Source organism: Colletes gigas, unplaced genomic scaffold (genome assembly GCF_013123115.1).
Source record: "Colletes gigas isolate AHSC1104 unplaced genomic scaffold, ASM1312311v1 Colletes_gigas_Sc00006, whole genome shotgun sequence".
Classification (NCBI taxonomy): Eukaryota; Metazoa; Arthropoda; class Insecta; order Hymenoptera; family Colletidae; genus Colletes; species Colletes gigas.
The window spans coordinates 9,184,164-9,208,590 of NW_025106635.1; the positions used below are offsets into that span (position 1 = coordinate 9,184,164).

General features: G+C 39.7%; 1 protein-coding gene across 3 annotated transcripts in view; it reads left to right on the top strand.

The window, feature by feature from the left end:
* Nucleotides 1-24,427, top strand: part of LOC122395859 (amyloid beta A4 precursor protein-binding family B member 1-interacting protein) — a 235,722-nt gene that overhangs the window by 143,315 nt on the left and 67,980 nt on the right. The gene's annotated exons all lie outside the window — the stretch shown is intronic.

The window sequence follows — 24,427 nt, forward strand, 5'->3', positions numbered from 1 at the left end:
ACACTAAAACAGATTTAATTGAACAATCATTAGAAAGTCTAAAATTATCCAACGTATTCTAAATTAATTTATTTTGTTAAAATTCCTTGTTCCTTACATATTACATCTTTTGTAATAAAGAGTTTATTCCCATTAATAAATGAATTATAATAATAGAAATATTAGTAATATAAAACGATATTAGTTACAAGATTTATCGAAACCACTTGTCTTAAAGTATCTTAAAGTATTTGTCTGTAAAAAGGGATTTTCCGAAGTTTGTCCGATCGATCGTAAATGAAATCCAATAAAATTCCCGGGCACGATAGAATCGTCTGGTTTTTCTGGCGAACGTGCACGTTCTTTTCTGCACGGACGTGCCTAATTTGCAGGTGAACCGAATCACCGAAATCGCTCGCGTAATTCGTGAGACGCGTTCGTGACGTAGGAATTCGAGTCGCTCGGGGTTCGTATCGGAACTATCCGCGCTTAGATCGCGAAGGTTACGAGTAGAATGCAATTCGCAGATGTCGAGCAGCTGCCGCTGCAAATTGCCTTCGTGTCTTGCATTTAATCTGCCATTGGTAGCTTCTCTAGGCGGAACGACGAACGGGAGGCCACAGCTGGCAGGGACTTTCGAATTCGACAATGCTCGGGACCGTCCTGGAATACTATATATATATATATATTCTACCCAGACCGAGGTTAAAAACGGGGAAACGAGTTTCCGGTTTCACGGTCCTCGTTCAGTTTTACAATAGTCTCGCCTGGCGATGGGCTCGAGACGCTTCGAACGATTTTAAACGCTGAAGAAAAGTTCCTGGGTCGGTTCGGGCGAAATTTCCTAATTGGAAGCTTTTAACAGCGTTTGAAGATTTTAATAATTCATAAATAATACCGTTTTCCAGCCTCTGGACTAAACTTCATACTTATACGATTTTAAAGTGCTCTTTCTCCCTACGAATATTCACAAAGGCATATAATTTTAATTTTATTAACGTGTTTCGTTACCATAAATGGTAAGCTTGAGTGGAGTACAATAATTTACATTCTTCGACATTTGTGTTCTGCGTGATCTAGTGATGAAGTGATTTAGTGATAAAATATTCGTGAAATCAACGAGTTTATAATTTTTTTGCAATCTCATATTTTTGACGAAGACTGAAGTGCGGTAAAAATAAGAAACAATGTTCGGTGACTTCGTCGATGGTTTTTAATCGCGGTGAAAAGTGAGAAATAAAATGATAGCAGATAAATAGCAGTATTCCAAAGAAAGAGAATTATTTGATATGCAGTTGCTCCGAAGACCGAATAGAATGACTAACAATGTGAGTAAGAACTATCGTCGTAATTATGATTCATCGATGTTCGCTAGAAAATATTGATTAATACAAAATGTAGCACATACAGGGTGAGTCACGAGAAACAGGAGGTAACGTGCTTTACGAGCACTGTCCCGTTCGTCGAATCGATCGCGCTTAATCATAGCACCTTTCCGCGTCCCCTTTTTTGATTTTCGGCGCCGACAAGGTTAAATTTCCCTCGCCTGATAAAAACGTTGAGAGGGGCCAAAGCGTCGCACGGACGGAGTTGCTCGCCGAAAGTTTCGTATTCGAGCTCGTTACACCGAGCACGTTCTTTCGGACGATCGAGTCTCGTTTCGTTCCCGAGAGCGTCGAGTAACTTCGCTTAATCGTCTGCACCCTCGTCGCGATTTTATCGAACGATATTTTATCGAGGGGAAAAGTTGGGCTAACGACGGCCAGCGGGAAAGTTGGACGATAATAATTTCGAGGATTTCGTCGTGATTTTCGACGTGGAGACCGCCGCGGCGGGGGCGTGGAAATTCAAAGTCAACCGGCGGCGAAAGCAATTATTTAAACGAAACCGAGGGAAAGGGAAAAAGAAGGCGGGACGGGGAAAGATGTCGGGGAGAGATCGTGAGACATCGTGAGACATCGTGGTTTCCGGTGCATTTATTTTAAGATTCCACGAGCCACGCTCGTATAATGCGGGACCGTGTTGCGTTAGGTCCGTGCCGCCATTGTCCGGCGGATTGCCTCGTAAAATCTAATATCTTGTATTCGGATTAGACGGGTTTAGGGCTTCGTAACAAAAGCAGGGCCCCGCGGCGAGCCAGAGATCATTCCTCTCCAGTCGAGTCGAAGGAAAACTAAGATGGTGTCTGATTACGGGATTCTTTATTAACATAGTTCGAACACGCATGGTCATTCTCTTGAATCTCTTTAAAATTATCCGATATTTGTTCAACTCGTCTATTTTCGTATCGTTGGTCAAAGTGACCCACTCGTAATTTCTGATAGAAATTGTATAACATTTACTCGACTGGATTTTCGCAAAATCAATTCTCCATTGCACTATTTGTTTCTTCAAGTCTGCATTAATTGCTTTGGTACAAATAAATACACCATAATAATTGTCTAGGTAATTCTAATATTAACCCATTGACGTACGATTTAATTTCAAATAATTTTTCATACGTATACTATTTAAATTGTTTAAATTATTTCGTACAAGAAATGGCTATGAAGAAGAATAGATTATTGTTGATTTTAATTATTAGCGTATTTCTACATACTTTTACCAAGTAATGAATATGTTATTGCACTCGTACAACGGGGAATCGTTCTAACTGCAATGCAATGAAAACAAATGCATTCGACTTACTAAAATAATTACGTATATTCAATGAACGTTTATCGAAACAACATCGTGCCCGTGAGTAAAAAAGCAGTCTAATCGAGCATCGCCGGGACGAGGCGTTCGGCGAATCTACCCCTAGCATCGGTCCCCGAGGCCCCCAATTTAAATTCGCGATTAATCGGGACGCGGAAACGCGGGAACGATAACGCTCATTATCTGGCCCCGGGTAGCCGGTCGAAATTTATTTTCGGGGCGGTCAAATATACTGCACGCAGGAATACAACCGCGCCCCGAGCGTGCAAGGAATGGGGGAGGGCGAAGGGACAAAAGGGGTTGCGTGCGGCGGTAATTTATGCCGAGGCACGCGCCACGCCGGCGCGCATACGATTTACCAAATTTCCGGAAGCGACGCGTTAACCTTGCGGACGGACCGAGCATATCATTAAGCCCCGCTCCTCCGAAGATTCGAAGCGCTATCGACACGCCTGCAACCCCCGATTCCGTTCCGCCATGCTCCCGGAAGACGTTCAGCTGCGCGCGGGAAGAGATCGTCGCTCCTCGATAAACGGCCAACCCTTTGCTTTGCGGTCTCTACGTCCATTTGTGGTTTTTAAACATTTCGGGGGGCGTCCATCCTGAAAAAGAAGAACGTCTCCCTGTCAAGACACGCACGATAGGTTCGACCTAATATTTCTGTACCTCGTCAGTAGATACACCTTTTTGTATAAAATTGATCGATCTTGAATGCATTTGTGAATTTCGTATTATAGTGGAATTGTTATTTCATCCATAACTCGAACAGTAATGTATCATTTTAGCTCTCTGATAAACGTCAGTTGATTGAATTAAAAGAATATTCGAAAATGGAATTTTTGAGTAAATTTAAATATTATTTTAATTTTCGACGAGCGTTCGCGCATAACAAGTATCGTGAGACTTCTCGTCCGGTGGTCTGAGTCACAGGAAAGAAAAGTACGTTAAGCGCCCTATCTTATTTAGTCTCGAGTGTCTTTAATCTAGTATGTAGTCTTAGCTAGTTTAAGTAACGTCGGGTAAGTTTATTTGGTTGCATGGGAAAATGTGCGAGCGTTTGTGTAGACTGAGCGAGAGGGTATGCATTTTGTGAAGGTTGGGAGTCGACTATGAAAGAGAAAACGCGTGGGAGTAACAGCGATTTAGAGTAATCTGTCGCGTAATTTCATACAATTTCTTATCGTTTCCACGGTTCTGATACTGAGAAGGAATTTAACTGACGATAGAAAATTTTGGAAAACGTAAACGTACTATTTATAAATTTCGAAACATGCACCCTCACAAATTACGCAATTAAAGCTCCATTGTGGACCTCGTTGCATCGAGGGTCGAACAAAATATTGACACGACCGAAGTACATATATACATAGTTGTTCCCATTGAAAGAACGTGTAGTAGGCACGATGTATGGGGGGGGGGAGAAAAGGGGGAAGCACCGGTGGTTGCGTGGGCGTCGGCCAACGTAAACAGAGGAACGCGTATCGGTACAAGAAGTTATAACAAATGGCTACCACGGTCGGTCCTCGGTGGCGACCTCTCTGTTTCTCTCTTAAAAGGGTGGAACGATGGCTAGAAAGAGGGATGGGGCGCGAAGAAGAAGCGGACGGTGCCACGCCTCGGCATATAAAAATATCGGGCGACGGTGGGCGTTTAAATAAGCTTCCTGCCGCGTCTACGCGAGTCCTCGAAAACGAGACGAGAAAAAGGAACGACGCCTGTCTCCACGTGGAATGAGAAACGACCCGCAAGAGAATATATCGGCTTTTATGACTCCTGTCAGGATTCGCCGCCGCCTGGAACCCACCGATACGAACGATGACCTCTAATAATGTTATTAGTGGCCTCTTCGGGAGTTTGCGTTACGCTGGCGGTCGATAAATCGATCAGCGATGCTTGATAATTAACGCGTGATTTAACTGATACGTAATTGGACGTTACTTCTCGTAACCGCGTCTTCATTGAAACCTGTAGCTTCCATACTTCCGGACCTCTTCGGCGAATTTAATTAATATCGACGAGGAACTTTTTTATATACAAGAAATATTATATTGACTGAAGAATATAAGGTGACACGAAGAGAATTTCTTTAACCCTTTGCACTCCAATGCAATTCTCTGAGTCGACTTCCAAAGACAAAGAAATATTTTTATTTTTACTAACTCCAGTTTGTGTTACAATAAATTGAGTTACGATGAGTATTATGTTTGTCCTCAGTGGAGTACAAAGAGTTGAAGATATTGAAATTATTGCAAGAATGAAACTTATACATAATATGTGTTGTTTAATATTTTTCAAACGAGTATTATTTGGCAGTGTTATACTTCGTATTTTGCAAATAATTGCTTCAAATATGTACATATTATTCTCAGGTTCGACTTAGATTCTTTTTGGACACCAGGGATCGTCAACGCGCGGTCCTCGAGGCATTTCAGATACGCGGGTTGTTTAAAAACGACGGTCAACCCGAATCGCGCAAATTCCTCGCGCAAAGAGAAATCGAAAAGTCCTGTACCATTTTGCAATCCGAGACACAAGCAGTTAAAGTCTCGCGATCAGCTGACCTGGATATAAATAGCGCGTACCGGGAATGACATCGGTAAAATTTAACTTCTTTCGAAAACGGAGCCTCGGATTGCAAAATGGCAGTGGACGTTTCAATTTCACTTCGCGCGAGGAATCTGCTCGATTCGGTTTGTTCTTTCACGCCTCTTTAAGACACCCTGCGAGGGCGTTCGATTGGCTGACCACGGTTTGGTGGTAAAACGAAAATAATGAAAGGTTTAAATAGGACGAGGGGCAAGGAAAAAGTTCAACGAACTTGACTCGAGGACTAATTGCAAGGAGGCGAACGAAGCGAGGCGCAATAATGGCAACATACTTTTCGTGAACAAAGAACCGCGACGCGAACGTCTCAAGTCACTTCCGTTTGGCGAGACGGGCTGCTCGTTGTTTCCTCTCGGAGGCGCGTTTTTGTTGCAACGACGAATGCGCGCGAGCGGAATGAAAAATTCGGCTCCGAGCGCCGGAGAAAGTGGACGGCGGCGTCCGGTGCGTGGCATTATTAGCATGACGGGGCGTTTATTTTTCATGTTTTTCTTTTGCGTCCGAGTTGTCTCATTAAGAATAATTTTTCTTCTTCCCATTATTTTAACACCTTCGTTTATCGATTACGATCGCGTACGACGTGTGTACTTTTGCCGCGGCATACTTTCTCTCCGCTTCGTTCCCGTCAATCGCGATGATCGCGAGCTTCTCGTTGCATTACTTACGCACGCCTCGCGCATTTTTTCGTCCGTTTAACGACTTTATCCGCGATAGCGACAAGAGCAAAACCCGAATCCTCAACTTATAATTAGATTTTATTTCTTTATCGAGAAGCGTTAAAAATTTTATTGCACACGGTTTTGTACACTCGTGCAATATATCGAATTTTCTGTATAATCGTGCGGGGAGAATGTGAAAGGAATCTTTTGGAGTGCACATAACATCGAGAAATGTAAGACACTTATTATTAACAAGATATAACTGCTTCGAATTTAGCAAAATTGCTTGTTGTTTATTGCAGTACGAGTTGTACCTTATCAGAATATTGAATTCTTTATCGTGGGCACGCTATTTACATCGTGTTGCTTGATTACAGTAAATCGAATTAAATATTTTTCGGTCCGAATCGAACTGTGATCGAAACAGAATCAATATATCCACAACTGTTATAACTAGACTGTGGATCTTTATGCAAATTCATAGAGTTAATGAAATGGGAGCTTTGCAGAGGGTTCTTTCAACCCCTAAATATAATAATTCATATCTCACGTATTTCTATATATATTTTTATATATTACGTGCATTCTGTAGCTCTTTGAGAATTAAAATTTCTGGTCTAGTTATAACATTTTTTCTCATAGCTGTTTTCAACCCCTGTTTTGAATACTGATCTAAATCACTAGGATCGATCGTTGCATCAAGATTTTCAAAGACGATTTTCCCCAGTAGAGAAAGTCGAATGAAACGAAATACTAAAAGAAGCATACTCGCGTCTCGAAGGAAGGAAGTTCGTATCTGATTTGCCGTAAGGTCGACAATAACGCGATAATGAAGGCGCGTAATAACTATGGGGCGATGTTTATCGGGCCGCTGGTGCTTGTCAGGCATTCGGTATCACTGGTCACGTTGTAATAACAGTCACTATCGACAGTACTATCACGTTCCGGTGTAATGTGTGGACACCTTGCGTCTCGTATTCGACTCGGTTCGTTTAGTACAGACGGTTGTTGGCACGAGTGCGTTCAACTAAAATTCGTGTCGTTATCTTTACACGAACGAAACGGCTGTGAAATTTTAACTTTTACCGAAACGATCGCGTGTAAACGCGCAATGAGACAAAGTGAAATGTTTTCACGTTAGTGTTTCGCGATTTATAGGTTGCAGTAATTTAACGGCTGAGTCCATCATTTCCTTGATCTAGCAATAAAATTCTGATTTGAAAACGATAGATTCTGATATTTTAAGATAGTAGAAAACGTACGGTTTTCGAAATAATTTTAACCGTAGCTTGAAAAGCTCTGGATAGAGAGGATCTAGTCGATTTGCCCGTAGGACTGATTTCGCTATTCCACCCACTCAACTACTTGATTCATTCGACTACTTGATCGATTTAACTATGTGGCTACGTATTTCGATTGGCCAATCAACTCGACCAATCAGTTCACTGAACTACTTGACCTATTCGATTACATAACCGTCTTCCCTGTTCGGTCGATTTGATTACGCGAAACTGTCGAATACTTCATCGGTTTAACTATTTATCCGATCGAACCATTTTAATTGCTCTCGGTACTTAATCTGGGTCTAACCCACACTAATTTTCACGAACTCGCTTGTTCAAATGCAATTTAACCGCGATTCAGAGGTCGTAAAGTTTGCTCACGCCCGCTCGCTGCAATATACCAGAATTGTACAGAAGTTTATTCGAATAATACATAACAGATGAAATCAACAGCAATTTATTTGTGACGTTCAATCGATCGAACGAGCAAAGTAGTATTTAATTCCGTAAATTAAACTTTCATTTTTATTTTACTCGTTATTTGTCTTCCTTTGTTCCTTTACTTACTTCTATCGTAATTTTTATATTATATTTTTATTTCGTTCTTTTATTCGAGTGTATAATTTTCCTCCTTTCGGTGTATAAATATTATGCATAATTTTCGTTATTATATTTTACAAATCCAGAAAGAAGGGAGAGTTTCAGACTTCCTGGAATATTTATCTCTATTTTATGACCAGTCATAATTAACAATTTTATTTGCATTTATCGATTTGGTATTTATTCAAAACAAAAGCTGAACAAGTCATTGTATAATTGGTTATACTTTAAGAGCTTCCAAAAATGAACTATTAAAAATGGTATACATGCTCGAGCGAACCAAGCACATCTGGTCGTCGAAAAATCCAAGCAAGTTGGTAGGAATAACCCTAGTTGCGACACCATCGCAAGAGCATCTGTGAAAATTCACCATAAACGCGAGAAAACCATCGGTAGCCAGACTTACAATTTACATAGGATGCTGTGTATGTCAAGCACTGGTTTGTTATTGTATTCTCGCTGTTTTACGCCTGGCAGCGTGAACGAGTCCCCACCTATTTACGAATAAAACCGTCGTTTCGAACACGAATCCTACTTTTTTCGGCTGCTCGGGATCCGACACGGGTCGTTTATGTTACAGGCCTTCCGAACCCTACGAAAGCCAGGAAGGGTTTTACCCTTGAGAAGGCAATAAAAACCGTCTCGTGTCCAAGTGTTTCGATGGCTCGAAGAACAGAGTCCTACACTCTGTTACTCGTTACGCCCACGCTTCTTCGAATCATTCTATTTCGAACGTGTTCAGTCTCCTGGCAGTTGCATCTTTCGATTCTATGCCGAGCACGTTGATCGTAGAATTCTAGAATGTCGGAATAATACCTTTTGTTTTGTACAAAGTAATAAGGAACTCTGTAGATAATAGATACGGTGGTAGATAGAGTAGGAAACACTCAACTTGTCCCCCTCCGAGTTTAACCTACTTTCGTAGAATGGTAGATTACAAGTTCCTGTTGCTATGCGTACAATGTTAGGTCTAATAACTTCATTTCGAAGTATGTATACTCTCTTTCTTCTTTCGTTAACTTCGATCTACCATATTACAAAAGCGGAGCAAGTCGAGTGTTTCCCTTGTTAGGGCAGAAGGCAAAGATTTTTCATTGAGGAACGAAAAGGATCGACGGGTTTCCAAAAACGAGCTGAAAGACCAATTTCTTGCGACTGTATTTGTATCTTTCCATCGTTTATCGATCCAGCGAACGTTTTACGGTTTCTTGCACGATAAAAGTGGAAACATCGATGGATTCTTAATACTTCTCTTCGACGGAGAATCGACAGGAAAAATGTCTGGTTATCCTCCTTCGATGGTCTTTGTTCCGAGCAGTTTGTTCTCGAACCTTGGGGCAAATCCTTCTTGCGATCCTTGGGTGGTTCGTGATCCTTCGTCCAATACGAGCCCCACGGTCACCCTTTGTTCGCTTTGTCAGAATGTATTGGCTTTTCTGTCACCTTATTCGTCGACTTCAAATCTCGTCTCCCGTTGTTTTATTCTTCCGTCTCCGGGGAGACCCCATGGTCAACCACTGGCCGAAATTGGTCGGCCAGCTTTTGTAACTTTTTACGACTTTGTCATACTTTCGTGTCGTTTGTCGCTGAAGACGAGACAACAGTGTTTGAAAATTACCACTTTTTGCGCTCGTCGGAACAGAAACAGTCCTTCACGTTCCAAGGAACCAGGAAACGATTGCCATTTTATCGACGCGTGACGGGGAAGTTGCAATAAACATAAACAAAAAATATATAGCGAGCACCATCTTGGCTGTCCATTATTTTTGCCACCATCTGATTTTCAAAATAATATTTAGACAGTGCACTTAATACAAATATGAACTTGCACAAAGATCCAATAGTAATACAAAGGATTTGAAATCATTTACATGCAATTTCGTCTCTAGCCCTTTCTACCGAGCATCGAAGAACTTGGATCCATAGATCACGGTTTCTTAACTGAAAACGACCAAAAAATTTGTTACACAATGTTTGCATACGATACATTTGACACGACTGTATCTAGGATGTGTCGTTTAAAGCGACCAAGTATGAATGATTTCTGTAGGCTTGCAACCACTGTTTTTAACCCCTGCATTCGACCGGGAAGCTGTTTCACGCTTTACTGGAAACGGTTCTTGGAAATTCTGGCAGCAGACGCACGTTTCGAGGATGAACGCAAAAATCATCAAAGACAATTTATTTGACCGGGTAGCCACCAGACGTTGAAGAGAAACAAACACCCTTTGAGTAGTTTCTCTGTTAGCGTCGGTGTCCTTGGATCGGTGCGAGAGAACACGCGATTTCCGCTGGACGACGGCGTCGACGATCGATCGCACGCATAATTTGAATTTTAATAGTTTCGCGGCTGTCGACGGACGGCGCAAAGAGACGTTGAGATTGTGCTTTAATATTTATTACGAAAGGAATCGTTCGCGAGCGTGTCAGTGAACCGGGGGATTAGTCACAACCTTAGCCGTATGTATATTTATTCATTGCTTGTTCCAACGCTTTGCGATGCATTGCAAGCTTAGAATAATACAATTGTTACGTTACGTTCGATTAAAGTTCCCTTCCTCGTAATAATTACTCTACGATCGATTATTGCTTTGTAATCTTTCGTAGAAAAATGTTTACCACGAAACGAGAATATACAAGGTGTTCGAGCACCCCTGGGAAAAATTTTAATGGGAGATTCTAGAGGCTAAAATAAGACGAAAACCAAGAATATCAATTTGTTGATAGAGGCTTCGTTAAAAAGTTATTAAGAAATTTAATTAAATTTCAAATCATTCGCGGAAAAATTATTGTCGGTTGCGGGGGTCAATTACAATAATTTTTGGTGAATATACATACCCCCGAAATCCTACTCACTTTCGAGAAAAAAATTCGATTAGGTGCTGACATTCTTCGGCGAAATTGAAAAGTTTCAAATCATTCCGGAAAAATTATTTCCGATTGCAGGGGTCAATTACAATAATTTTTGGTGAATATACATACCCTCGAAATCGTAACCATTTTCGAGAAAAAAATACCTTACCGAAAACATAATTTCAGGCCAGAAATGTCACTCCAAAATTTTAGGCGTATCTTTAAAACGTCATAACTTCTGAACGGATTGGAGGATTTTAATGTTTCAACCGGCAAACAACGCGTATTTTGGTGAAGATTAGGTAGAAATTTTAAAAATATTCGAAAAGTTGTTCCTTGATCCTGCAAAATGAGAAAAACCTCATAAATATGGTGCAATTTTCAAACAGCCATAACTCCTACAATAATGAATAGATTTCAATGAAACTTTTTTCTGCAGTAGAGCTCATGGATACCTACAAAAAAGTATTAGACAAAATTTCCGTACAGCGTAAAACAAATGTATTAAAAATGAAAAACAAATTCTTCAAATATCTTCAATTTTGCTCTCAATATTTTTTTTTTATCTCAAATTTATTAATATAACAGATTTATGTTGTTCTGTGCTGTACCCATTCTATATTCATACTTCCGGTGATGCAACAGACGTTGTCGAAACACGTGTTACACCATGCCTTCTTATTTCGATCATAATTCAAATTTCTGTACGTATTATATAATCAGACCATTAATCATGGAATCTCCGTACATACACGTTCAACCAGCTGTGCATCAATGTGGATAAGAAATTGTAGCGGTACAAAATCGAAAATTTAATCAACTGTCAGCTACTATAGATTGCACAACCTTATTTGCGAATGACTTTCGAGATTTTATATTATAAAAATGTTCTTAATCTTCTATTATATCACAAGATTACACTTCGTTTTCGATGTCGATGTCAGTTTTCGATGAGCACTCGAAGAAAGAAAACATAAATGTTATATTTATCAATTCAATTTCTTTATTTACGAGCGATCAATGAAATGGCAAATTACAGCTAAACATAACAGAAAGCATACCTTATTTACATAGAACAACATTTATTTATAATTCAAACAAAAATGTGTTAATCCCTTCTAAAAACATATTTCGATCTTTGTGACCCTTTCCAGGGCCAAAACAAACCTATATGGACTTACGTGTCTGTAAAAAAAATTCATCGAATAATAAAAAAAATAACTACATTATTAAGAAAATGGATCAAAGGCACGCTTAAAATTTCTTTTACCTCAAACACGCGAGCAACACGTGTTGCCAAACGTTGGTACAAAGCACGAACAATATTATGCAGTTTATTGCATAATTTTATAGCATTCTCGTTGAGAGTTATGATACCATTCGACGAGCTTTATTGCCGGTGTACGCGAAATTAAAATCCTTAGTTTGCATTAGCGGTTGTCGCGGCGATACGCTCCGGCGGCGTCTCTTTGAAGTTTCCACGGCGAGTTTTTAATTCCACAGCTGTCGCTCGGACCCGAGGAAACATAAACAGCGGTGGGGATGATTCAGTTGCTTGGACGCGGTGCTAAAAGTCCAACTAGTAACGAGGGAATTGCTATATGGCGTGTTCGGGGAGGACTTTCGCGTATCTTTGACAGCGGTTCTGGTCGAATGTCTGCGTCGATGCGCGTCCGTCTGGCCTCTGAATGGCGAATTCCGTGATAGCCGAGTCATTCCGCGCCAAGAATACCTTACTCTCGAAAGGTGCAGCGGTGTCGCGACGCTGCTCGTCGCCAGAATCCAGCCAGGTTCGGAGCTCCGCGACGACCAGCGTCGGCTATAAATAATCGTCGGTGGTACTCGCGTTCGGCTATAATTGGGATCGTCTCGTTCGCGCATTTCCCTTCAGTTTTCTCTGTTTTTGCGCGAAAAAGACCGGTGCCACGTTTTCTTTGACGGTCAGGGCCCGGTGGGCGTACCGCGCACGACGGAAATAGAAAGGATGATACTTGAACCTCGAGGAGTCCTCGACCGAATCGTTCGATCTATTAATAATCGGGGATCGAAATAATATTTTAGCGCGCGTGGAAGATTGATACCGCGGAGAAAGCTATTACGAAACTCGATTTTTCTTCGACTTTATTTTTGGGAACTGCTTGCTTCAATGAATGGATTTAGCTTGAGTCGAGAACGGTCGAAACTCTAGCTTCCCTCGCTATATGCAATCGAGCGGGGTCGATTCTACGTCATATAAACAGGGACTAGTGCAGTGAAACAGATTATAGATCTTTCAGATAGAAAAGAACAGACAAATGGATAATCTACATTGAAACTTTTGTTCTTTTCTTATGAAATTTTCCTTAATCGAAGGAATTATTTTATATGTGAACGTCAGATGTGTATACAAATTATACAACACATTAAAATATTCCTACGATTCTTACAAGAAATAAATTTTTTCCAAAGTGCATTGAGACTTTTGTTCTTTTGTTGTGAAATTTGTCTTAATTGAAGGAATTATTTTATTTGTATCAGATGTGTATACAAATTATGCAACACATTAAAATATTCCTACGATTCTTACAAAAAATAACTTTTTTCTAAAGTGCATTGAGACTTTTGTTCTTTTGTTACGAAATTTGTCTCAATCGAAGGAATTATTTTATTTGTGAACGTTAGATGTGTTTCTATGATTCTTGCAAGAAATAAATTTTACAATTTTACAGCTACTATTTTTCTCAGATCTTATTTTGGTAATTTAATATCGTCGAATATCATCTAGATTCGATTTATATCTGCCCCTCGACTATATTCCACCCTTCTTTCTTAAAATTTATTTATTTCCTCGAACAGTTTTATTTATTTGCTTGGAAATATTTAATTCTATCAGGAGATAGATAGGAATTTAGCTCGTTTCTGCTTCGAAGAAGCTGTCCTGCGGAGGCACGACTTCCACGCGTACGTTTGAATGGAATGGAAAAGACGATAAATCCGAAACGCCGGAAGACGGCGGAAATAGAAAGAAATGCGAGGACAGGACCCGTCGATTTTTTCGTGCCACTGATTTATATCCTCGTCGGCTTGACGCCCACTTACACGTGGGAAACGACCACGTGACGGTCACGTGGACCCTGGTTTCAGGATCGGTCTGTCAATATTTTCGTTTCCTCGTTTTGTTCCACGGTCGTAGAATAGGGGAGGTTTCGAAATGGTTTTCGTTTATTTTGAGTCGCCCCTCGTCGTCGAAATATAGTCGATTCTTGCGAATCATGCTTCGCTCCGAGTATTTCTAGCCGAACGGATCTTTGTCCGGTGACGTGAATCGAGTTTATCTAACTCGCCGGAATTTTTATTTTTATTTCCCGCCCCCGCGTCGTATATTTTTCTCCGAAGAAGGATCGAGGGAGATCTGGAACAAAGAATAGTCGAATTCGAATTATAATCTTGTTCTGAATCTTTGTCTTTGGATACGAAAGATTGCAAACATCGCTTTGATCGTTTCAATTGTATTTACTGATAATGTTTAATGATGAATATTAATTTCTGTAAGTATTATTTTGAAGTAAAATAGTATTAGCACTTTGACTGCCACGTCAGCCATTTTTTGGTGACAGGATTTTCCAATATGGAAAGAGAAAAATTAATTCTCAAGTTGAGATGTTCAGGGAAACAAATTTGAATAGGATTTGTGAATTTTTTAGCAAGGTTACAGAAACAAGTACTGGAAACAAGTGTTAGGTTATTCAGTTTACAATGGTCTGGAACCAAAATTTTAATCTTGCAGTGAATGTGTTAAAGCGATGTATTGTAATAATTTTTATCGCTATTTAATACTTCAGACGTCTGTGACATAAAATCCCAGGTGTCCATCGGATATTTTTTCTGATTTTCATCAAGATAGATCAAATCGTTTAATTTTCGTCGTCGAAACTGTTACGGGGTAAGTTCTAATCGGCGAAACTCCGTATAGCTCGACGAGAATGAACCCGTCTATATTTAAACTGACGGGCCACCACGTACGATTGGGATGCGTGGAAATGCCATGGGACGTGCTTAACGAGCGGAAGTACGTTGCAGCTGCAGTCGCGGTGAAAAGGAATCGCCCGGATGGGCCAAGTGTACCCGCGTATAAGTAGTTGCTTCATCTTCGTCTCCCGACGCCTTCCGTTCAACAATTTCGACGACGATCTCTCGAAATTTCGGCCCCTCTTATTTTCTAACGTTATCTAATAATTTCTATTTTATAGGCTTTCGCAATTTCTGCCACGGTGGTCCGATTATTGGAACCCCGATTATTCGAAGCGACCATTACACGGTGATTGAGTTCCCAATTATCGATTGTCCTAATACGCTACCTGAAATTCTCGAATTCTCCTTCTGGTCAAGCGTTAAGCCACATACTCCAGCGGGTTTCTCGATAATAATTAATTTTGCAATATTATTTTCTCAGAAAGAAAAGTATTTTAATATCCGAACAGAAAACATTTTTAATTATATCTAGTGATTTATTTAGAAAAATATGCTGAATTACTCACGCAGGGTAATTCATTACTATATGGTGTTCTTTAACACGTCGACTGTCAGACCGAATCAAATTGTCCACGAAAACAAAACTTTGTTTTTAGACAACTGAAAATTAGCATACCCATCATTTCTTATTGAATTTATTTTTACAGACTCGTTAAAATTCTAGAGTCCTGTCTAGATTAATTTTCTTTAGCATCTAATCTTGACAATTAATTGTTTTAGTTTCTTGGTGAAAAATCATATACCCATATGTGGGTGACATTTGATCCATTTGACCTTTTTTCAAATCCAAACCGAAGACATACACTTGAAAATTACAAAATACAGCAATAGTGTAAATAAAACATACATTCAATTGAATTTATTTGTTCCTCTGTTTGTTTAAATCGCTCTATTTTTTAGTTAACGTAAATTTCAAATAAAACAAAATTGAAATATAATTCGGAGTGCAAAGGGTTAAAGAGACACAACTAAAGAGTTAATTGCACAAACAAAAATAAATCGAAGTCTCGTAGTAACATTTATTTTGGCTTCTAAATTGATATAAATAAATTGATATACATTGATGGTATTCGGTTGTCTATTGCTCGAATAAAAGTTTGTTCGTCGCCAATCTCTGCATATTTAAAAGTAAAATTGCACCCGGTTCATGGAAAGGTTGAACGGCGATCGGAAACATGCAAAATTTATTCGCGTCCTCGAGTGGAGCAGTCGAAACAAATAGAAATGCGGTTGTCCGCAGTTTGGGAGGCTGTGGAACGTTGACCAAAAGCTGATCGATAAGTTCGACGAGGGACCTGAAAGCTCTGTCGTGCTTTGGACAGGATTAGAATTTGTTGAATCGCGACCATCGGTCTCTGTGTCCACAGGCCTTTATTTAACTTTCGACTCGTGCCTCTCTTTGAAGTCCCGTGATTTTTTAAGTCGATCTATTCGCCACGATTTGTCAGGGCTCTGTGAATATCGCTGGAGGGAAATTTGAATGTTTTTAAAGTAAAAACGCTACTTCTGTTTCTCCTTTTTTCAAAAATTATACACTGACTCAGAGTAATCGATGTTACAGTAGTATCTGCAAGCTTTTATTCGCGTATTTTATTGTGACAAATAAAAATTCAAACTCCATATTATTCTTGCATTGGCGGTGACGCGTTGTTTAATTAAGAAAATATTATAAATATCTCATTTTCCCCGTTTCTAATCACATTTTTCTATTCTGTTGCAGGTACGTATACCCCAATTCTAAGGCTGGAATAATTCGATAAAAAGCAGTAAGGTACCAATCAATTTATCCACAATAAACTTTATATACAAATCTAGTATTCATCGCGGTTAAATTAGTTTCGTCTATTCGTATCTCGTCGTCGGTTCTCACGAATGCTTTGTCATGTAATCCTTTTCAGAAAAGATAATTTAGGTTACGTGGAACGAGCTTATCACAGGTTCCAAAGCGGTCTGTAAATAAGAATTTTCGCCCGAAAGTTTCAACCAGCCGCGAAGCCGCGTTACGTCTTGAAAGCCTCCGCTCCTGACGAGGTTGAATCAGAAACGAAAGCGTTGAATATTTAAAGCGTCTGGAGTTCCGCGATTCTTCCAACGGGTCGCGCATAATTCACAGGGCTTCAGGAACGTTCGTGGAAGATTTAGCCAAAGGTGGCCGGAAACCAACGTTCACGGCAGCTCGGGTGAAACTCGACGTGGAGATTTCGGCTTGTTTGCCAAGACCCGTGTCCCCTGACCCGGAAGACACGGTACGGTAACCCGGTGAAGACGATTTGCTCCTCGTCGCTCGATTACGAGCAAATTGGACGGACCCCGCGCGGACGTCGTCGGCTGAAGTGTCCACTTCCTTGAAATGGTCCAATTTTGCCAGCGGCGAACCAATATCGTCCAATTGCCGCGACTGGACCGCGAGAAATTGCGGGGAACCATTTGTAACACGCACATCGCACGTTTCGGAAGGTTCTTGGCTAGTTAAAACAGCAAAAATGATCCAAAAGCTTCGTAAATCCTTGCTTCAAACGTGACATAATTACCCTTTTTGTTTCAAATTTTTTTACCGCCTGGTATTCGAGAAAATTAACAGTAAAATCGAGAAGAAAATAATATAAGTTTAGAATAACATGCTTGAAATATTTCAGCAGTGTTCACGAATTAGAAAATGATTTTAATGAATTCTTAAATACGTTCAGGATTCTAAATACGAAGCATCGACGAACGTTCTTTTTTCTGCGTTTAATATTTTAATAATCTGAAAACGAATGGTTTAACGACCGTTTTCGCGTGTTCTTGAAAGAGATCACGAGCTAATAACGCACCGTTGAAGTACACTCGTGTCGGGCCACTTCCTCTCAGCGCTCCGTGTGCGTACCGATTGCACGAAACGTCATTAAATTATATGCAATTCCGAGTGTAATTAATCGCGCAAGCTTACAACGTCCGTAATTGAAAAGTACGCACACTGCAACAAAATTGTAACATAATTCTTTAACGGCCAACGTCTGGGCGCAGCTGCGGTGATAATTTTTAATATTTCCTGTTTCTCTTTACGATTTCGACACGGTGAAATTTTGTTAAAATATGTAAGACTGTTGCTCGTTGTTTCGCTTTTAGTGGTAATTCGTTTTATGACGGATGGGCGTGAAACTCCTGGGCAGACTGTTTTATGGAATTAAGTACACGCCTGTACTCGTGTATTTAAAATTGGATAATTGTAAATTATACTGAACGTACGAGAGTTCGCGTAGTGGAGCGTATAAATGTTGCCTGGAAGTATTAAGATGCAAGGTGGACCGAAACAGTAAATCGCCTCGTTTGTACTGAAAGAGAAACTCATAGTAAACATAAGCCTGTTGGACGTGAAATTTTGACGCGATTTCCGGTCGAATTTTTTAAAATTACGACAAATTGTATTACTTTGTAAGTGTGTATAGAAACATAAATTTTCATCAAAATCTTCAATGATTTTTAGAGATTAGAGTTCCTAAAACCAATTTCGGTTACTACTCAAATAACATCTTAATTTTTCTGAATATTTTATATCTTTAAATGACATATGTACTTGGAAGTATAGCTCGAAAAAACGTGTCATTTCAAATTTGACATTACGCGAAATAAACGGTGAAAACTAATTCCCTGCTTCGAATTGACTAGTTTAAAAATCCCCAGGTATACTGTGTTGCATTTTGCAATAGCTGCCGGTTATTTAGGTGCACGGACGGTCGTTTCTATAAATCCTGGTATCGGTTATGCTCGAAACCCCCCCCGAATATTCTGGCTCGCTGTTCGCGATAACAACAGGAGCGTGCAACGATTTTCAATCAGTGGGTCGTGCAATGAAAATGGGCGTGGTCGATTAAAAGTCTATCGAACATCGTTGCGGGCTCTCTTGCCTCGTAAGCCGTGGAAAACCGGAACACCGGGGGGGCCGCAGGAGTCGTTATTTCCGCTATCGTTACGCTACATCGAAGCGCGCGGCAATCTCGTCGACGGTGACGTATCAGAAAGAAGCCGGTTCGTTGATTTTTCCGTGGCTTTTCGGCAACGTTGATGTCGTGCCAACTGGAACGAGACGATGAACGGTTGCCCCGCGAAGAAGGGAAAAAAAGAAAAATAAAACGCGACAGCCACGGTTCCAAACGCTGCTGGCAGTCGTTCGAAATTGAAACGCGAAAATCGTAACCTTTAATTAACAACGCGGAGCCGCGGATTTTAACGCAACGAGAACCGATTCGCGCGCTTTCGCTTCATCGGCTGGATGCAACGATAACAACCAAACGGTAGGTAATCGCATCCCGCTGCAGCGTTAACCGGTTTCGCGAGCTTTGTATAATAATTAACGAGCCTAATTACCACGGTAATGGATCCTTTGTCGCGTCTCCGGCCGGGGAACGGCGATTATGCTCGCGAGAAAGGTCTCCGCAGAGACGACGCTTTGCCTGGCTTCGTGAATCGATGCGTAAGTCGGCACGAAACTCGTTTAGTTTACATTTTTACACAATTATTCCATCACGGTTAATCACATTTTACAAGGAATTTCTAGAGCGAAAGGATATTCGGTGCATCCTTTCGTTGTGTCGCCGTCCGGCTCCGCGCTACTGACACAATGAAAGGGTGACGTAGAGAAATTTAATCGTGCATTATCTCGACGTTCGTTGGCGTTCGTACGTGTTTGTAAATGAGGAAGGTCAGTGAATGTAGTCTTTACTAATTAGACTAGCGAATGCGTACTTTAATGTTTTCAGTCCACATTCGCCAGTGAAAACGTACTTTCACTGCTCGATTTTAGCGATTATATGTGTTCAGGGTTGCTCTGTTCACGTGATTTCATTATCACTGTGTAGATTGTTTTTAATATTGTTGTGTTTCTTTAATTATTCTTTTCCATTAATGTTCGATATTTAAATTTGATATATTGTATATTCGATGGTGCAACTTTAAATTCAGTTTATATCTATTTTAAACTACAGTTTAAGAGTTAATTTTTTTATTAAATAACGTCTTTGTCGATACTTTTAGAAACGTACGTCTCAAAGAGATCGGTACGAGCAGCTATATTTACAACATGCGGTTATCGCAAGGCGATTATTGATTTTATAAAAAATCCATGAAGACCCGCACCAGACCAGACCACGTTATAGGGGTTAATCCGTAATTGAAACACCTGGGTCTATGAAACCTGTCGGATACTTCTCGTTTCCTGTTTTTTTCCGGCTGGTTAATAACACGAAAATATTATTTAGGTTTCTTTCAAGAAACATGCTACATATCATCCTCAGAAATTAAATTTCATTGTCTTCTTTATTCAGTATCTTCGTTTGGAATAATATCTTCACCAAGACAAAGAATATAGGAGATTTTATATTTCTAGTGACAAACCAGTATTTAATAGATAAAATAGTAGCATAGTTTCAATCTTCATTGTCAAATATTTTAATCTTCTTTTTGGGTCCTCATATTTTTCAATAGCAGTATTAATTACGTTTACTAACATAGCTTCTCAACTTACGCTAATTTAAAAAAGATACGTTGTGTATATATTTTTATATCTTCTCTTAATTATCTTCGGTTCCGTGACTTCGTCTTTAATTCCATCCTGTCCATCGCTGTACGAAATCATAAAATTTCCTTCAAGGAAGCACAGGAACATAACGTCGACCGTATCGCGACTTATCTTCCAACGTTCACCGAGCATCACGCAATTGCGTCTTCGGTTGGAAAAAAAGAAGCGCTCGTTGCAACGACCGGTGCAAGCAAACAACGCGGTTTATCAGAACGATAACCAGCATCCTGTTTGCTCGCTGTCGCGTCAAAATTTGTCATCGACCGTGAAAAAGTACATCGTCGATGGCGCCCCCCGCCACGTTCATCCCCCTCCTTTCCTTTCATTTTTTTCTTTTCGGTTTCTCCGCAACAGAGGAACATCGACCTTTGTGTCTTTGTCTGCTTTGCACGTCGACGGTCGATTCTTTTTTCTTTTTTCTTTTTTTTATCGCGCAAGCTTGACGACAGGTTCGGTCCACGGCGACGACAAAAGCGTGCTGCGTTTATGGCGCTATAGGTGCATAGCACAGCGAGAACGATGTCAATCTCGACGGTCGTGTCGTTAATTGAATCGTACGAGGAGAAATTGTCGCCCCACGAGACAATGGATGCCCTTATTGTGCTCGTTTCCAGCGAGTCCACGCGTTTTCAGGCTATTTTTAACTGGGAAATCACGGACGCGTTTATTGTTTGCTGTCCAATTTTCGCGCGAAACTTCTCCAAACGATACCATCGAAAGAAAAATCTTGTTCAGAGACGCACAGAATTCCAATTTTAATAAAAGACGTACCCACTTATCTATTATTTCTCGAAAAAATACTAAAAATTTCAATCATAGAATGAAATATTTACGGGTGGATAATAATTTTACATGGATATACTCTTTTGCACGACACGTGTTATCGTAATCTAAAACAAACTATTTCTGAAGATATCCTGAGTGTAACTTATCAATAGACAAATTCAGATTTTTATTAACACTAGAACTACCAAACCAGTCAAAATGACCCATTCGTAATTTCTAACAAAACCTGTAAAAAATTTACTCGACTGAATTTTTGGAAATTTATCGTAATTTTCTATAAGAGAATGAATAGACACTTATTTCCATTGTATTATACATTTCTTCACTCATCTATCGTTTCAATTTCCTTGATACAAATAAACACACTATAATTGTCGGTAGTTCTAGTCTTACTAAAATTAATGAAATTGGAGCTTTGTAGAGGATGTATCAACCCCTAAATATCCGCATCTTACTTTAAACATTTCTTAGATTTTTGCATATTAAGTGCATTCTGAATAATCATTAATCATAAATCACCTATTTATCAAATTTATTTTAATAATCATGATAAACAGAGTGGTACTCTGGACAATCAATTTAGAAAATTAATTTTATTCTCTATCCCTGCTTTTCTGTTATAATTTTTGAGAATCGATATTTACCTGCAAAGGGTGATACGTATTCAACGATAAAAGAAAATTAACCGCACGCTTCTCAGCGTTTGAACGGCGTTTCTCCCCAGCAGCCGGTATAACCGATTACGCGTTTCCCGTCCGGCACGAAACTTCAAAGGGCGTAGGCAAAAGGGCAGTCCTTTGGCCCGATGTGCTTCCCATGTTTTCGCGGCTCGATTCCATCTCGTTGTTTTTGCAACGTTATTTTTCACCGTCTTGGCAACGGCACCGGGTCGTCCATTAGCATTATTAAGGGTGGCGTTTCTATCGGGGCAGGAGTGCACCAGGTTAAAAGTATTGGACCGCGGTAAGCGCATCGTCACTTATTGAAATTAAATCCGATATCGTAAATCGGATTCCGCGAGATACGCGAAACGAACGCCGGACGTTGCTTATCGTCGCCTCGGGTCGATAGATAGCTCTCCAGAAAGTTTACTGCAAAGAATCGTGAAGTTATCCGAAAGATGCTAGAACAGGATGGAAGTTTTCCCTCCCCGATGACGTTTTTATGCTTCCTTTTCGTTCGTTTTCCCCCTCCTCTGATACGCTCTATCGCACGTTCTATCAGGACGATACCGTTTTACGATCGAGGCATTATCGAGAGGTTTGAAAGGATGAAGTATAAAGCAATACAGAAATACGGTTATCGAGGCGTGGCGCGAGATAAGTTTCTCTGTTTCGTATCGAGACTTCTTTGAAAGCATCGCGTTGAAATTTGTACAGCGTTGCGAATTAATCGACGAACTTATGAATCGGGAAGTTTAAATCTGACGCAGTCATCCTGAAAGTTGCATTAATTTTTTAATTAAATTCGTCTTTGGACGAGTGCAAACCATTGCAAACCACTTCGTATGTATCAAACGGAAAAATTTATACACCTCGGGAGAGTAAATGTATTAGCGAGTATAAACGATGATTTGATCCGTCATTTCATCCATTTACTATTGTTATATACTAATCATATTTCGTTGCTTAGCAGATTCGGATAATAAAAACCGACACTAACGTGTACACCGTTTTAGAAGACGTCTTGCGACGCTTCTAGCAAATCATGCTGTATCTCCGCCATTTTGCATTTTATTTGAACAAAAAAAATTGCAAAATGAAATTGAAGTATATTCCAAATAGTCCTCAAAACCTTACAAATATTTATTAATTCTTTATCCTTCGAAATAATTATTGAAAATCGGCTTAATTTCGGATTTCTACATAGAGGTCCCCCCTTAATAGGTTGAATTTAGTCTTCTTTGCCACACTGCAGTTCTTGCTATTTGTTAGAAGCTACTCTTTGAAGGTATTCTTGGTAATCCTATTATCTATTAGAAGCTACTATTCGACGCTTAAAAGAGGGAGCTTTTAATGGGCAACATGGACTGCAGAGCTGCGAAGTGGACTAAAAATAACTTATTAAATGGAGAAGACGAGTTAACTCGTCGTACTGTTACGTGGGGCCCTCGAGTGTACTTTTCAGGAGCAACTCGGATTGTGTTTCGTCTTTGTTATGTCTATAACGCTATTTGTATCACTATTCCTATCTTTAATCGTATCGTAAAACTTGCGTCGGTCTTTATTTATTTTCAATTACGCGAACATTTGAATTTTTAATTCTAATTAAAATGATATGAGAAAATAAATAAATTTTGGATCGAGAAATCCTATGTACAAGTTAATAAAAACACAGAAAGACTATGATATTGACTTTCTCATGAAGTCTTCGTTAGAAAATTAACTCAAACCTCACATCAGTTTTTATCTCGGAAACTCCTTTGTCGAGTTCCAGCCGACATCTTTTCAAGTCCAAACCAAAGAGATAATAATCTTCACTGGATATATGAAAATTAAATATAATTGATTTTTTCTTATTATTCAATAACTTTTTTCTATACCACAAGACTATTTCATAAGAATTTTATTGTATTCAATTTTAAAATTTAATTATTGAAATATTTATAAATAAAAAATTAAATTATATTTATTGTTTAATTTTTACACTTGAAAATTACAAAACACAATAATTTTGAATTAACGTGAATTTCAAGTAAAACATTTAAATGCATTGGGGAGCAGCTGGTAACAAGATTGAAATATAATTTGGAGTGCAAAGGGTTAAAATCGCCTTTAGCGAGTAGATACAATTACAATTACAATTATACTACAAATGTTCAAATTTTAATTCTATAATCATAGAACAAAATAATAGTGGTTTAAAATCAGTTTCGTCGATCGTGACTTCACCCTTACCAAACAAACAGTTTTCATATTTTCCAACTGCAGACAAAGTTGCAATCTTATTTACCTAAGATAAAGAATAATTTTCCGCAGAATGAGATAGCATGATTTATTTTCTGCTAAGAATGAAAGTTGTCCCGTGTCGAGGGTTGAACAGATCGAAGGAGCACGCGTGGTCGTATGTTCGACGCTCCTCAAACATCGATTTATCTGACGTCTGAGCAAATTCGACGACATGAATGGGCATACGCGAACGGACGATAGGACACGTACGAGCCTCAGGAAGCTCCTTCACGCGTTATCGAATGGCGGTACGATCCGGAACAAACGTCCCCGTTGTGTTCGGAGGCGGCCAGATAACTCTGAACAAACAACCGTTGGCGATAATTCACTGGGAAGACAAAACGACAGAGACGTTCCACGGGGCGGATCTCCCTGGAATATTTTCAGATTTTTTTCAGATTTTCCGCGGACGCGCGACACCGTTTTTCCATTCGCTGGGCTTTCAAGCAC